The sequence below is a fragment of the Triturus cristatus genome, chromosome 10 (genome assembly GCF_964204655.1).
Source record: "Triturus cristatus chromosome 10, aTriCri1.1, whole genome shotgun sequence".
Lineage (NCBI taxonomy): Eukaryota > Metazoa > Chordata > Amphibia > Caudata > Salamandridae > Triturus > Triturus cristatus.
The window spans coordinates 107469082-107486568 of record NC_140593.1 but is presented as its reverse complement, the minus strand read 5'-3'; the positions used below and the strand labels follow the sequence as shown (position 1 = coordinate 107486568).

At 47.5% G+C, this 17487-nt stretch overlaps 1 protein-coding gene across 1 annotated transcript in view; it reads right to left on the bottom strand.

Moving 5' to 3' along the window:
• ZCWPW2 (zinc finger CW-type and PWWP domain containing 2) overlaps positions 1 to 17487 on the bottom strand; it is a 1218481-nt gene that overhangs the window by 488144 nt on the left and 712850 nt on the right. The gene's annotated exons all lie outside the window — the stretch shown is intronic.

Genomic DNA, 17487 nt, shown 5'->3' with positions numbered 1-17487 from the left:
AATGGCAGGGTAGTGTGGCCGGGTCCGCCCATTGCATCCGCAGAGTTGGGTTTAATGACTGACGCCGCGGGCAACGAGGGATTTGGCGCCATACTCGGTACCGAGTGGGTTGCTCAACGTTGGCCAGCGTGGTGGGTGGAGAGCGGTTTGACAGGGAACATTGGCTTCCTTGAGATATTCCCCATCTGGGTGGCATTGATTGTATGGCCGGAACAATTGTCTAATCAGTCAGTGATTTTCTGGTCAGATAATATGACCGTTGTGGAGTGCATCAATCAGCAGGTAGCCCGATGTAAGATGATTCTCCGCGTCTTGAAAGAAATTGTTCTCACCTGTAGGAAATTGAATGTACAATTTAGAGCAAAACACGTGCCTGGTGTACTTAATCATGCGGCTGACGCGCTTTCTCACTTTAAGATGCAGGTTTTCAGGGCTCATCTCCCAACAGCGGCAGAGCGGGCAACCCTCTTCCCAGAACGACTTTGGCAGATTGGTGCCCCCGCTTACCAGACCTCGTGGCAGCGAGTCTAGCACCCAGGACCAGGAAAGCATACGAAGGGGCGTTCTGGCAGTATTGTTCTTTCTTGGGTGAGGGGTGGGTGGAGCGTTGGCACGACACAGGGGCACTCATTTCATACTTGGGTTGGCTAAGGGCCAACGGGCGCTCGGCGGCCGCAGCTAGGAAACAGGTGGCAGCAATTTCCTTCTTCGCTCAGAGCAGGGACAGGGGTGACCCCACTAACAGTTTCACGGTAAGAAACGCTCTGAAAGGGTGGCGAGGCCTCCAGGTGTCGGCCCCTGACACGAGGCAGCCAATTGGGGTGCAGCTTCTCACGTCACTACTAGCGGCCCTCCCCGCAATTTGCAATACCTCAAGTGAGGTCAGGTTATTCACTGCTGCCTTTTCATTAGCCTTTTATGGTGCTTTCCGTATTGGGGAGTTGGTGGCCCCAAACAAACTGGACTTGCTAGGCGGCCTGCAGTTCGAATGCCTTAAAATCAGGGCCGATGCCCTATTAAGATCAATCAGGAAGTCCAAGACTGATCAGGAGGCCCGGGGTGATGGGGTGGTTCTCCACCGGGCACAGGGGAACCCATGCTGCCCGGTAGCACACGTTGAGAGCTACTTGCAGGTTAGACCATTGAACATAGGGGAGCCTTTCTTGATCCATGAAGATGGGGTCCCACTGACACGCTTCCAATTTAAAAGGGTATTGGACATGGCAATTCTGAAGGTAGGTCAGAACCCAGAGTGTTTCGGCAGCCACTCCTTTAGGATAGGGGCTGCCACTGAAGCAACGGCCAGGGGCCTTTTAACCGGCGAAGTACAGAAGATAGGGAGATGGGTGTCCAAATGTTACAAACGTGATGTGCGCTTACACATGTTGTGACTAAGGGAGGCACACAACGCTGATGCATGGTCTTTCTGCTTTCTTTACAGTTTCTCGAGCCTGTCACGCAGGGGAGAAACTCAAGACATTACATCAGCAACAGTCGACAGAGCGGATACCATCATCACAAAGGCAAACTTTTCGGACAGTGTGGATCATAGGGCATTCACATGTGAGGCATCTGTCTAACCCTTTTTCTACAGGAGATTACAGGGAAAGAGCGCGGCAAGCAGGGTTTGAGATAACATGCCATGGGAACGGGGGGCTATGCTTTGATCGGTTCTTCAGCCAGGATAGGTTGACTCCAGTGGCGAAGTGAGCACGGGACGCACGTCTGGGCATACCGTTCCCACATAGGGCGAACAGCAAAACACACAAGATGATGGACGGAATGTTGAACATTGGCAAAACATTCACCCCCGGTCACAGATCTGGGTTTAATCCATCGTTATTTTGCTCACCACGCCACCCCAGTTCAGACATGGCCATGGTCTTGACCCTGTGCCTCATGGGAACAGTCCAGCCCGAACTGCCAAGCCATGTCTTCCCTGTACCGGAATCAAACATCCTAGGACCGGTTTCGGGGTTTCACCCCTCTTCAGCCAGGATAGCTTGACTCCAGTGGCGTAGTGAGCACGGGACCCACGTCTGGGCATAACCTTCCCACATAGGGCGAACAGCAAAACACACAAGATGATGGACGGAATGTTGCACATTTGCAAAACATTCACACCCAGTCACAGATCTGGGTTTAATCCATCGTTATTTTGCTCACCACGCCACCCCAGTTCAGACATGGCCATATGGAAATCAGTCTTGACCGTGTGCCTCATGAGATCAGTCCAGCCCGAACTGCCAAGCCATGTCTTCCCTGGACCGGAATCAAGCATCCGACGACAGGTTTCGGGGTTTCACCCCTCTTCAGCCAGGATAGCTTGACTCCAGTGGCGTAGTGAGCACGGGACCCACGTCTGGGCATACCCTTCCCACATAGGGCGAACAGCAAAACACACAAGATGATGGACGGAATGTTCCACATTGGCAAAACATTCACCCCCAGTCACAGATCTGGGTTTAATCCATCGTTATTTTGCTCACCACGCCACCCCAGTTCAGACATGGCCATATGCAAATCAGTCTTGACCCTGTGCCTCATGGGAACAGTCCAGCCCGAACTGCCAAGCCATGTCTTCCCTGGACCGGAATCAAGCATCCTAGGACCGGTTTCGGGGTTTCACCTCTCCTCAGCCAGGATAGCTTGACTCCAGTGGCGTAGTGAGCTCGGGACCCACGTCTGGGCATACCCTTCTCACATAGGGCAAACAGCAAAACACACAAGATGATGGACGGAATGTTGCACATTGGCAAAACATTCACCCCCAGTCACAGATCTGGGTTTAATCCATCGTTATTTTGCTCACCACGCCACCCCAGTTCAGACATGGCCATATGGAAATCAGTCTTGACCCTGTGACTCAAGGGAACAGTCCAGCCCGAACTGCCAAGCCATGTCTTCCCTGGACTGCAATCAAGCATCCTAGGACCGGTTTCAGGGTTTCACCCCTCTTCAGCCAGGATAGGTTGACTCCAGTGGCGTAGTGAGCACGGGACCCACGTCTGGGCATACCCTTCCCACATAGGGCGAGCATCCAAACACACAAGATGATGGACGGAATGTTGCACATTGGCAAAACATTCACCCCCAGTCACAGATCTGGGTTTAATCCATCGTTATTTTGCTCACCACGCCACCCCAGTTCAGACATGGCCATATGGAAATCAGTCTTGACCGTGTGCCTCCTGGGATCAGTCCAGCCCGAACTGCCAAGCCATGTCTTCCCTGGACCGGAATCAAGCATCCTACGACAGGTTTCGGGGTTTCACCACTCTTCAGCCAGGATAGCTTGACTCCAGTGGCGTAGTGAGCACGGGACCCACGTCTGGGCATACCCTTCCCACATAGGGCGAACAGCAAAACACACAAGATGATGGACGGAATGTTCCACATTGGCAAAACATTCACCCCCATTCACAGGTCTGGGTTTAATCCATCGTTATTTTGCGCACCACGCCACCCCAGTTCAGACATGGCCATATGCAAATCAGTCTTGACCCTGTGCCTCATGGGAACAGTCCAGCCCGAACTGCCAAGCCATGTCTTCCCTGGACCGGAATCAAGCATCCTAGGACCGGTTTCGGGGTTTCACCCCTCTTCAGCCAGGATAGCTTGACTCCAGTGGCGTAGTGAGCACGGGACCCACGTCTGGGCATACCCTTCTCACATAGGGCAAACAGCAAAACACACAAGATGATGGATGGAATGTTGAACATTGGCAAAACATTCACCCCCGGTCACAGATCTGGGTTTAATGCATCGTTATTTTGCTCACCACGCCACCCCAGTTCAGACATGGCCATGGTCTTGACCCTGTGCCTCATGGGAACAGTCCAGCCCGAACTGCCAAGCCATGTCTTCCCTGGACCGGAATCAAGCATCCTAGGACCGGTTTCGAGGTTTCACCCCTCTTCAGCCAGGATAGCTTGACTCCAGTGGCGTAGTGAGCACGGGACCCACGTCTGGGCATACCCTTCCCACATAGGACGAACAGCAAAACACACAAGATGAAGGACGGAATGTTGCACATTGACAAAAAATTCACCCCCAGTTACAGATCTGGGTTTAATCCATCGTTATTTTGCTCACCACGCCATCCCAGTTCAGACATGGCCATATGCAAATCAGTCTTGACCCTGTGCCTCATGGGAACAGCCCAGCCCGAACTGCCAAGCCATGTCTTCCCTGGACCGGAATCAAGCATCCTAGGACCGGATTCGGGGTTTCACCCCTCTTCAGCCAGGATAGCTTGACTCCAGTGGCGTAGTGAGCACAGGACCCACGTTTGGGCATACCCTTCCCACATAGGGCAAACAGCAAAACACACAAGATGATGGACGGAATGATGCACATTGGTAAAACATGCACCCCTAGTCACAGATCTGGGTTTAATCCATCGTTATTTTGCTCACCACCCCACCCCAGTTCAGACATGGCCATATGCAAATCAGTCTTGACCCTGTGCCTCATGGGAACAGTCCAGCCCGAACTGCCAAGCCATGTCTTCCCTGGACCGGAATCAAGCATCCTAGGACTGGTTTCGGGGTTTCACCCCTCTTCAGCCAGGATAGCTTTACTCCAGTGGCGTAGTGAGCACGTGACCCACATCTGGGCATACCCTTCCCACATAGGGCGAACAGCAAAACACACAACATGATGGACGGAATGTTGCACATTGACAAAACATTCACTCTCATTCACAGATCTGGGTTCAATCCATCGTTATTTTGCTCACCACACCACCCCAGTTCAGAAACCCCGAAACCAGTCCTAGGATGCTTGTTTCCAATCCAGGGAGGACCTGGCTTGGCAGTTCGAGCTGGACTCTTCCCATGATGCACAGGGTCAAGACTGATTTACATATGGCTGGGTTCAAACTGAAACGGCATGAGGAGCAAAAAAACGATGGATTTAGGCCCAGATCTCTGTACTGGGGTGAATGTATGACATTGTTCAACATTCTGTCCATCAACTGTTGTTTTTGCATTTGTCACCCCGAGTGGGAAGGGTATGCCCAGACATGGGACCCGTGCTCTCCATGCCACTGGAATCAAGCTATCCTGGCTGAAGAGGGGTGAAACCCATACACCGGTCCTAGGATGCTTGTTTCCAGTCCAGGGAGGACCTGGCTTGGCAGTTCGGGCTGGACTGTTCCCATGAGGCACAGGGTCAAGACTGATTTGCATATGGCTGGGATCAAACTGGAACGGCATGGGGAGCAAAAAAACGATGGATTTAGGCCCAGATCTCTGTACTGGGGTGAATGTATGACATTGTTCAACATTCTGTCCATCTACTGTTGTTTTTGCATTTGTCACCCCGAGTGGGAAGGGTATGCCCAGACGTGGGTCCCGTGCTCTCCATGCCACTGGAATCAAGCTATCCTGGCTGAAGATGGGTGAAACCCCGAAACTGGTCCTATGATGCTTTTTTCCAGTCCAGGGAGGACCTGGCTTGGCAGTTCGGGCTGGACTGTTCCCATGAGGCACAGGGTCAAGACTGATTTGCATATGGCTGGGTTCAAAGTGGAACGACATGGGGAGCAAAAAAACGATGGATTTAGGCCCAGATCTCTGTACTGGGGTGAATGTATGACATTGTTCAACATTCTGTCCATCAACTGTTGTTTTTGCATTTGTCACCCCGAGTGGGAAGGGTATGCCCAGACGTGGGTCCCGTGCTCTCTATCCTGGCTGAAGAGGGATGAAACCCCGAAACCGGTCCTAGGATGCTTGTTTCCAGTCCAGGGAGGACCTGGCTTGGCAGTTCGGGCTGGACTGTTCCCATGAGGCACAGGGTCAAGACTGATTTCCATATGCCTGGGTTCAAACTGGAATGGCATGGGGAGCAAAAAAAACGATGGATTTAGACCCAGATCTCTGTACTGGGGTGAATGTATGACATTGTTCAACATTCTGTCCATCAACTGTTGTTTTTGCATTTGTCACCCCGAGTGGGAAGGGTATGCCCAGATGTGGGTCCCGTGCTCTCCATGCCACTGGAATCAAGCTAACCTGGTTGAAGGGGGGTGAAACCCCGAAACCGGTCCTAGGAAGCTTATTTCCAGTCCAGGGAAGACCTGGCTTGGCAGTTCGGGCTGGACTGTTCCCATGAGGCACAGGGTCAAGACTGATTTGCATATGGCTGGGTTCAAACTGGAACGGCATTGGGAGCAAAAAAACGATGGATTTCGGCCCAGATCTCTGTACTGGGGTGAATGTATAACATTGTTCAACATTCTGTCGATCAACTGTTGTTTTTGCTTGTGCATCAGTGCATAGTTGAGTTGTGGCTAATGCTTTTAATCATTGTGTGACTTATTGGCACATTGATGTGTCCTCAATGTCATCAGTCAGCACAACATATGGATGCCATATGCCAGACCCTAGGTATTGTCACACATTAGCTGTCCTAATGGATACCACCAACTTCATCACCAACAGCAGACACAATCCTGCCTTGGATCAATGAAGTACTGTCAGGGACTTGGGGACATGTTGGTATGTGACATGTCACAACCTATGAAGGCCTTGTATTCATTTCCCATTCTCATGTTTAAGTGCTTTGTGACTACATTGTGCAATGGTGCTCATTGGCACTTCATTGACAGATTGTGACATATGCTGCAGTATGAGTATCATAGATATAAACTGGCAGTGAACAGCAGTGAGCATCATGTTAGTGTGCACTCATAGATGTGTGCTGTGCACATCGGATAAATTGTAACATCTACACAGCTGACACCAATGGACAACTGTAGTTGTGCTTTGAAGCCCAACATGTTGAATATCAGGAGCTTGAAGCCCTTGCAAAAGGACAGATTAAAGTTTGTATCTGTGGTGTTCCCTTAAAGAGACTCCATATGTGACAGAGGCAACATGTTTTGATGTATAGCTATCTCACCTAGAAGAACGTAGGTATGCTTACAGACAATGGTATGAGCGTTTACAGGGAGGCACAGGCCCAGCTATTCGGCTGTGTCAACGCCACATGGAGTATTACTATCAACTATGCATATTTCCATGCATCATCTGAAGATTGCATAAATGTGGCATATGCTGAAAGTACATGGACTAGTTAAACATGGTAGATTAATTATCAAGATTGGAGTTTTGATTGCATATGATGATTGTGAGTATGGGACTATACTGAACCTATGTCTCTGTCTCTTGCAGCATCTACCGAGCGCAGGGAAGGACGGGGGATCGACACCAGTGGGGAAGCTACTGGCACAACTGCTACACAGGAGTTCACTGACACTGAGGGGACCAGCGCCTCAGAGGGGGACAGGAGTGTCCTGGATGATTCACGCCCAGAAACACCAACCTCCACATCTTCAGACTCCAGCGGTGACTCCTTGGTGTTGGTGGGCACAAGAAGTTCCAGATCTGCATCTTTTTCCTCCACACCTCGTCCAGTGTCCACCCTCCCGGATGCTCTTCCAAGTGCTGTCCGTGCATGCAGCCCTAGGAAGGGTAGAGTCTCCTTCCTCCCAGGCACCGCTGTCTCTGCCCCTGTTTCGCCTGCTGCCCTCAGTGTGGGGGCAGTAGACATGTTGCACCAGCTGTGTGTGGGTCAGACTACTCTCCTGAATCCCTTCCAGGATCATGACAAGGAGTTGGCTCAGGTAGTTGCGTTCATGGAGGGCATTCATTCGGACGTGGGCGACCTACACCAGACTGTCCAGTCTTTGTCCTTCACAGTGATGGCAGCCATTCAGCAGTCACAAGCTCCCAGTCCAGCTCCTGTCCCTCCAGCAACCACCCTGCCAGTGGTACCACCTGACGAGAGTGCACACATGCCAGAGCCCTCAGGCACCCAGTCCTCCACACGCAGCACACAACAGCAGCACTCTAAGCATACCAGACCACAGACACCATCACCACAACACAAAACGGACACACATGAGTGCAAGACAAAAAGCCCATCACGTGACACAAAGGGACATCAGGCCAAAAAGCAGGCATCAACATCACATTCATCAAAATCACCACCATCCAAGGGCACTGCCATCCCCACACCTACTCCCAAAGACCCACAAACACATGCCCTGTCTGCTCTGAACCTGGTGCCTGCCACAACTAAGACCAAACACATTTCTGAGGCAGATTCACCCAAAACGTCAACCCACACCCCTGTGAAGCAGGGACAAGAGAGCAAAGTGGAGGGTTTACCTTGACAACAGGGAAAACAGGGGAAGAGGCAAGGCCACCCCAAGCGTACCACCAGGTCCAGCAAATCCCCATGGGGAGAGCCACCTGCACCTGCTACACCTTTGGGGGAGAGTGAGGCTGTTGTGCCCTCCTCACTTCCCACTCCGGCCAAGACACCTGTGGGCTATCAGATCCCCAAACAGTTGAGACCCAGCCCTCAAAATTCACCCTCAAACACTGTGCCTCCACGCAGCATGTCTCCACCTCCCTGTACCACCACTCCACCCAGTCCAAGCAGCCCTTAGGCTTCCACAGCCACAGAGGCCTCTACCTCAGCTGGTTCTCTACCTACCAGGTCCAGTCCTCCAACTGGCCCTGACAATCATCCCCCTCCCAGTCCAACTTAAAGCCATTTTCTTTAGCCAAGTCCTCCTCCCCACACCATTTCTCCCACAGCGGTGCCTGGACTGCCCATATGCAGCACCTGAGCTGTGGTGATTCCCATGGCAGTGGAGGGTGCTACCGATTTGATGTGCAAGTTCTCATGCACACATGTGCGTACTAGAAATATGGACTGGCCGATGGCCTTGCTGTTTTGTACTTTTGATGCCCATTTCCTTTGCAGTTTGTCATGCACACATGTGCATAATAGAAATATGGACTGGCCAATGACCTTGCGGTTTTGATCTTTTGATGCCCATTTCCTGTGCAGTTTGTCATGCACACATGTGCATACTAGAAATTTGTACTGGCCAATGGCCGTCATGTTTTGCACTTTTGATGCCTATCCGGAGATTATGTAATAAAGACTGTTACTCATATTGTCTGCTTTGTCGCTGCCCTTTCTAAATAAACAGTTTAATGTATGGGCATATGTTCATGTGACACATGCTCTGTATCCCACATTCACATTGGCAATTACTTGATTTACTTTTACAGAGTTTGCCAGACGTTACAGGCACTTTTGTGATTCTTGACTCTGAGGCTTGAGGGTGCAATGATGGTTGTTTGTGATGATCTACTTTTATCCTAATCATTCTATAGTTAGGTTAGCAAAATGTAGACATGTCATATTAGTTTGCAGTACCACAACAGAGGGGAATTCAATCCACAGGATAACTAGCGGGGTGGCAAGGGTCCGTCATATCTGTGTGATCTTTCTTGACGTGTGAACAGCAGTGTTGATGTGTAGGCCTGTCTTCATAGTCACATGGGTACATTTCAATGTGTGCACTTGAGTAGTCATACAGTGTGATTGGCCTGTCATTGTCAGAAGTGTTGAGGTGTATGTGCCCCTGCACATGACACCTACACACATGTATGATCCAGGTAATGAGTGCCTATTTGTTTATATTATCAGACATGTGCTTCAGATTGTGGGCACATGTAGGAGTTGTAGGTTGAGCACTGTGCAGTGTGTCGGTTTGACCTTGCAATCCTGGGGTACACCTACTTGTTGTCGCCGTCAGTTGTGAGTATGCAGAGTGTGTCACTGCAATGTCTGTGTTGTGTTTTGTTGATCAGCCATGGGTCTTATTTAAGTTAGTGCTCACTGTGCTGACCTGTTCAGCCACACTGACATTATATGTGACTTTTCTCATACATTGCTGTCCCTTAACACATTTTTGGGACAAGTATAGTATGTGGTACAAAGAGTCATACCATCCCCTATAGGTGCTTCTAATGCCTACACATTGTGAATTACTCCTCTATGTGTTTTTGCACTGTACACTCCTCACCTGTCCAATACTGATGTACACACCACTACAGTCTCATGTCTTCCACCCCATGCCTTGCCAGTGTGTGGCCCTCCCCACCACCTCATAGTGTGACACTATACTGTGGGAGGATGATCTGTGTACAGGACCAATGTGCCACTCTGGACATTATCACAATTAGTTATGTGGTATTTTTTTCTAGTTGATTGCAGTCATGGTTGCTCATGTGCAGTGCTTATGTTTGAGCAGCACTGTCCTCTAGTCATGTTTCTGCATCTGGATTTTCCTGAGTTGTGCAGCTGTGGGTGATGGCTAAGGTGTGTGTCTGCTTGCTGAAGTACTGCTACCCTTCCTGACTGTGATGATGTGATCTGTGTGCTGTGATGATTGTGGTGTGGAAGTTCATGGTGGAGCACTGAGATATGTCTGATAGTGGTTTTGTTGGTTTTCACACACTGCTTACTGTGCATGCACTGCTGTCAGTGTATGTTGCCTTGTACTTGCCTGGTGTGCATCCCCTTGATGTCCAGCTGAGTTTGCTATGTGATGAATTGGTATGTGCATATGTTGTGTTTTTGCTGTTGATGTATGCAGTGTTTGGCCTGTGTTGAGTCTTTCTACTGATAGGTGCATGTGTGTGTAATGTTCTATTTGCATGACATTGTGTGTGAATAGTTTGTGCATTGTAATACATTCAGATGTGTGTTGACATTGTAGTGAGCATTTCTTGTGGGAATGTCACATGCAGCAATGTGGATTCATGTTCATGAGCTTCTTTTGAGTGCACATTTGTGCTATGTCCTCCTATATTTGACCTGTCACTTGACAGGAGAGTGCATGTGCATGCTTGTGCTACACATTGATACCATGCTCACTTGATAGCTGCCGTGGTGTCTATGTCTGTGTTGGCAGATTTGTCCTATTGATCACAGTTAGTATTCATGATTGGCATTTGATAATGCAATTTTTAATTGGGTTGGGGTATGGTGTCTGTGCATTTGTCCAGAGTGAACATGTTGTGTATTCCTGTTCTGTATAGGGTCACATGACTGTTTGCCTGCACATGGCTGAGCTTGTCGGACTTCTTTGGAAGTTGTTTGTGAAATTTGTGTTTGGCTATTGGTTCAGACATCCCTGAGTGGGATTCTGACATTTGCAGATACACACCAGGGTGCTTAATTGGTTGTCAGGAAACTCACAGGAGCTTATTTGCACCTTTATCTGTGTTTCTCACAGGTGTTGAGTAGTGCAGGTGTGAGATGGGTAGATGAGGGGTATGTGTGAAGGTCCTACTTGGGTTTGACAGTCAGGGAGTCTGACAATGAGCCATGTGTGTTGTGCTGGTGGCATACACATGTCAAGGTAGTTGACACCGATGTGGGGCTGGTCACGGTATGGGTTCTGACAATTCCTATCAAATCAAATCAAAAATAGCTTTATTTGATTTAAGAACTAAATCATAAAAGCACAGTTTTAAACATTCATTTAAATACATTTCTAAAAAATATTTTTCAGGAAAAAAAATACAATTCCTATCATTCCTGTGCTATGCATAGCTTGCATTGCTGTATCGCAGAGATACTGCACAGATGTTACTTTAGTTTAATTTCACCCATGTCTGATTTGATGGCCTAATGGGTTGTATGATATGTTCCTCCTCTTGCATGTCATGTACAAATGCTATATGGCTAGCTCAATGGTTTTCCTACACTGTGCACTCCACTTTGGGCCAGGTATTTATTGTCATACATTGCTGCTGACTTATGATATGTGTATGTGGCAGAGGTTTAGTGTGTGATCTGTCTGAGGGACTTGACATGGAGTGTGAACAGTTCCATGGTTTTTCTTATGCAGAGTGACTCTTCATTTCTTAAGTTACTCAGTTTGATTCACATGAGTGGAAGGATGGTGTGAGGAGGAGGGTTTTCCAGCCCCATACCTTCTGTGTAGTGTTACTCTTCACCCCCACCTTCCCAGTCAATCTACCTTGCCCTTTGAAGTGTGAGGTGCGAGGTCGAGCCACACCTGGCTGCTATATAGTGCTTGGGGTGGGGCACAAGAGGAGCACACACCATGTGCAGAAATTGATGTGGGAAGCGTGCTGTGAGCTGTGACCAACTGATGCGGGACACCATGCGGGTAGGGTGAAGTTGGACTGCCCATGCCTGGCACCAGGTTTTCCCACGTCTTCACTGCTGCAGTGACATGACCGGGACATTGCAGTGATTTCTATGTTGATGGGTGACCCCGATGCAGAGGTGTCAATTTCTAGCAAGTAGGACATGTGTGGGTACACTGGGGGATATGTTCCTGTCTCCACCAGGGTGTCTGATGTAGACAGGAACTGTATTTCAGCACAACAGGTGTGTGTTGTGGTTGTATGCAGAGATGTGTTATTTACATACCTGTGGTGTTGACCGCGGTGATGTCTGATATGCTGGTAGTGGATCAGGTACAGCAGCGGAAGGGCTTGAAGAGCTGGATCCATAGCGGTCAGGAACGTGTGGAGGTGCCCGGGATTTGAGTTTCGATCTCTGCAGTAGTGCTTCCGCCGTCTCCGAGTGGCTGGTTTCTCCGCTGCATTCTGATGGGGTGTTTAGGCATCCTGATTTGTCCCGTAGTCGTAACGTCATTCCGCACGGCGGTCTTTCTCTATTGGCTCCCTCCGCAACCGTTGCGGAAGGAAAATTCTGGCAGATCCCGAAACTCCGCAGCGGACGGGAAATGCGCTATCTTTGCCAATTGTAATATGGCAGACGCGAGGACCGCCGCAGGAGTGAAGAAAAGGATGTTTACCACCACTGCCAGCACTGCGGATGTGCCAAAATCCGCCATCCTAATGAGCCCCTAAGGTGGTAGGAAGGTACAACCCCTACACACCGAGGTCCTTTTTTCCTGTGCATAGTTCTGTGTATGAGCAGAATCCCCGCAACAATCTTTCCACACTTCAAATAATTTCACTGCCTCTCTATACACAAGTACACTCAGTTCAAACTAGGCACAAACACATACAAAGCATGACACAATATAAGCCCTGCCTACCACAATAGCCACACACACTTCCACCACCCCTCTAGACACATCCAATCAGCAGGGCTCTCATTAGTACATGTATCCCGCATACACAAACAAAGAACCAGGTATCATGCCTTATCTCAAATTTCCCCCAAAGCCTCCTCATTACTTCTTGAGTTCCGCATGAAGTAGAAAACCTGACTCTTCGAGTAACTTCAACTTAAGAGTGTGCATCCTACCTACCTGTGAAACGGCCAGATGCACTCATGGGTGATCAGCGCAAAATACAAATAGTCATAACATAATAGGAACTGTCAGATTGCCCTACAAACCAGGCTGATTGTGGCAGCAAAAAAAGTTGCCGATCTGCATTGTGTGAAGGGAACAGAGCAGAACTCTGCCATATTTGAAAGGATATGGTGCATTTCTGCTCTCTCCTGGCACTGGCACACTTGTGGCTGCCTAGAGCTATCACAGGCACCTTTGAATTATGCTGCAAGGGTGCTTGTTTTGTAATCAGAATAGTTTTTGTGCAGGTTTTGTGTGGTTATTTTCTCTTTGCAAGTGTGCTGCAAAATGCAGCACACACGCTAAGGGGTAAAAACAAAGACAAATAAAGGTATTTCTCCTCATTCCACAAGCCTCAGGGAGGTTCACTATGTTAACGCAAACCCATCTTTCCAAGTCATTGTAAATATGAATATGCATCAAACACATGGGTGAAATCAAGGGAACACCAATGCTCAACCTATGTAACCTCAACCTGACACAAGGTAAAGCGAGGCAGTGTTGTGCACTGCCTGATGTTACATTCTCATTTATTTACAAAGTCACGTAAAGCTGTACAAATTAGGCTTTGCATGGCTTTGTAAATCCCAAAATGGATTTTGAGTCGGGCTGCGCTAAAAGAGTGATGAAACCCAAAGCAAAATCTTAACAAATCTGACCCTAAGTAGGGAGATGAGGAGAAAGGGATGAACAGTAGCGAGCGACAAGGAAGGTGGTGGAAGCGAAGAAAGGAAAAGACATCAGAAAGAAGGAGGTGTAGGTGGTAGCAATGAGAAGTTGATACAAAGGGGAAAAATGGAGGTGTGGGAGCTAGCAACAAGATGCAGAGATAGGGAAGAGAAAGAACCATGCCCTCCCTTGGAGTTCTGAATGTTAAATGACATCAAAAAGGGCAAACGGAAAAATAGTTACCTGACATCAGCAGTGGAAGCATACAACTCAACCAATCAAAACACTATGGGCCACATGCATCAACGAGAAAACTGGTCGCAAACGGGCAGATTAGCAGAATCTGCCCCTTTGCGACCGGGATTTTTGCATTTGGGATGCATCATCCCAAATGAAAAAATCGTAATTTAAGGAATCTCTAAATAGCGATTCCTTAAATTGCGATTGCATTTAAGGAATCCCAAATTGATATTTCTTAAATGCAATGCATTAAAGTTAAAAACTTAGCGATTTCGCTAATAGGGGGAGCAAATTACCATGAAGTTGAACTTCATGGTAATTTGCAAAAACTTTGAAAAATGCACTTTTGTGCATTTTTCAAAGTTTCATGTTGCGCACACACATGCCCTTAGAGCATGTGTGTGTGCAACATATGTGCACAGATCAATTTCAGGGGTGCAATAGGGTGTCATTTTGACACCCTTGCACCCTTGAAATTGCATGAGCAATTTGCGAGTACCTACTGGTACTCGCAATTTGCTCATGCAATCTCCAATTCATTCCTATGGGCCTGGAGGCCCATAGGAATGATTGGGACGGCATTCCTTAATTGCGACTCGCAATTTGCGAGTCGCAATTAAGGAATTTGTAGGAATCGCTATTTTTATAGCGATTCCTACATGCATAGGCTTTTGCTATTCCTTAATTGCGATTCCTTAAAAATCGCAATTTAGGAATCGCAAAAGTCTTTGTTGATGCATGTGCCAGTATAAGACTAAAATGCTCCTGTTTTGGAGAAGCACAAGAACTGGGTGGAACGCCATAGAATCAAGAACAGACAACTGAGTCACGACAACAAAGCCATCCAATCACGGCCATGGGGCTGACCAAAGCCTTACTTTAAGTAAATGTTTTGTCCTGGAAACAATAGGTCTGCCTACAGACAGCTAAAGTTGTGTGTAGCCAAAACCTAGAAACGAGGAGTGTCCTGACTGTACTACATAAGGTCAGAGCTTGTAAAACACTCATGACTGATTTGGGCATCATTTGTCAGCAATTTTTGCCAGGCATGACAGTGACCTAGTGAGCATGTGACAGAAGAATTAGTGATCTGCCATTTTGTAGTTGTCAGTTTAGTGCGACTATGGAAAGTGGAACCACCTTAAGACTGGACAATCAAAGTGTAATGGGCAGCGTGATTTCAGCCTAAAGTCTCCACAAGACACGATGCTGCTATGTAGTTTGTTATTAAACTTATCAGGAAATGTTATTGAAGTTTTAACAAAAAAGAAACTAATGGGAAGTGGCCATTCCTACATTATTCTGCTTACAGTATAAGACAAGCATTTGCAATGCAATAGGTCTCGCATTATTAAAAGTTGGAGCTATTGACATTGTAAATGACACTGTTTTTTAATTATATTTATTGTTTGCAGTGGAGTGATAATTTGCCTTATATATGCAATTACACCACTGCAGGACACAATCGAAAGAGCACATATGGGTGTGATTACCTGAATATTATATGCACGCTAAACTTGAGAGCATTATGTTACAAGCAGCTAGCTAGACAGGGTGCTGCGAAAGAGGCTTGATATGCAATAGTCAGCCAACTGAGAGGTCCTGCACTCAAAACACCAGGCCAACACATGACCATGTGAGACACAGGGGAAGTGGCCTTTCAGCGATGTGAGCATCTGCGCCCATAGACATGAGACTTGTGTGACCCTTAGGAAGGAGGTTTGTCCTGGCAAAGGTTTGCTGTTTAACCGAGGCCAACACAAAGAAAAACTTCCAAGCTTAATCCAAGTGGTTGTCTTAAAGTAAGTCACAATAAGGATTCTGCATATAATGCGCACAAAAGGTTGACACACTTATGGGACCGAATTACATGCAAATCACTTTGCTATTAAAAGTAAGACGAGCTTGACAGCCAATAGTTGCAGAACCTGTCATAATAAGTGCATTATGGGGAAATGCAAAATATACACTCATGCTGCATCTATAAAATAAAGAAAGCATTAGCAAAATAAAAAAAAGTCGGTGTGTTGCCTTAATGACTGTATAAAGAATAGGGAATATATACGTAACAACACAAAATCAGGCTGCAGGCTAACTCCTAAAACCTGTAGCTGAAATAATGACAACGTTTTTGTTGTAAAAATACAACTGATAAACAGTTGGCATTAGTATTAAAACAACTATGTTGCAGAGCCATTTAAGTCACTAACAATGTAAATAAACACCACATCTGAACTTTATTACATGCTGATTAAAGACAGCAGGAAAGGAACAAAATTGCCATGTGGTTTTAATTACTCACTGAGACTGCTATGTTACGATTATAATAATGCAGTTAGTTAATAGATTTGACTATATTTGAGATATTTATGAGGTGATAAACAAAGAAAACCGAGCATTTCATACTAAGACTGGAATTATGCGGCTCAGAGACTCAGCAAAACTGTATCATTTAAGGGCTGATAGATATAATGTTGACATAACCATAAAATTGCCTTTAAGCAAATTATTGAGGACCTTTCTTGTATGCAATTAAGCATGGTATCAACATTTGTTATCTCCGAAGGAAAGAGTGGAAAAGTGCTGTGTCAACAACTTAATATTGGAAGATATGAACTACACCAGCCACAAAGTACACCAGAACTACAAGTCTGATGGTGTAGCAGGTAGCTGACGAAACAAAACAGACCAGGAGAGCAGTCTCGTAGGGACAATAAAATCCTTGACTCCTAAGCGAACGGACTCAGCTTGACATATTTCCTGTGTAATTGCAAGTACGTCTCAATCTATCCAGATAAGAGGTTGACCATAAATCTATCAATTAAGTGTCCACAATGCCCAAAATTCGTGCAGTTAAAAAATAACCTTTTTTATTGGAATGATTAATAAGGTTGGAGTCGTGGGAAAGCAAAGGGGCACAAATTAGCATGAAAGGGATAGTATTTAGGAACATTAACTTACTAGGACAGAGTGTGCGATTGACTACAGAGCGCGCCTGCACTTAAAAAGCAGCAGAGCACCCCCGTTGCAGCAGCTGCGACCGGAGTACAACAGATGGTCATTTCTGACAACGGCAAAGGGAAATTAAAGGAGCGTGCTGTTAAGACAGGAGGATTCTTAAAGGGGCAGTTACAAACAAGAAACACTAAACTGCAGCTGTGAAAGTAAACTAGGCGGTGGCCCGCACCTTCAGTTCGAGCTTCCTTGTACTCTCGAGACCCCCAGTGGACATGAGCATCGACGTCGGAATTGGCGTTGAGCGACGCCGTTCCGGCTCTGTGTCCATGTCGGGGCTGAAACCGGGGGCGACGTCGTCCGGTGCCATGGGCGACATCGGAGGTGGTGCCGGTGGGGTCCACGTCGGTGGAGGTATAAGGGGGTCAACCGGTGTCGACCGG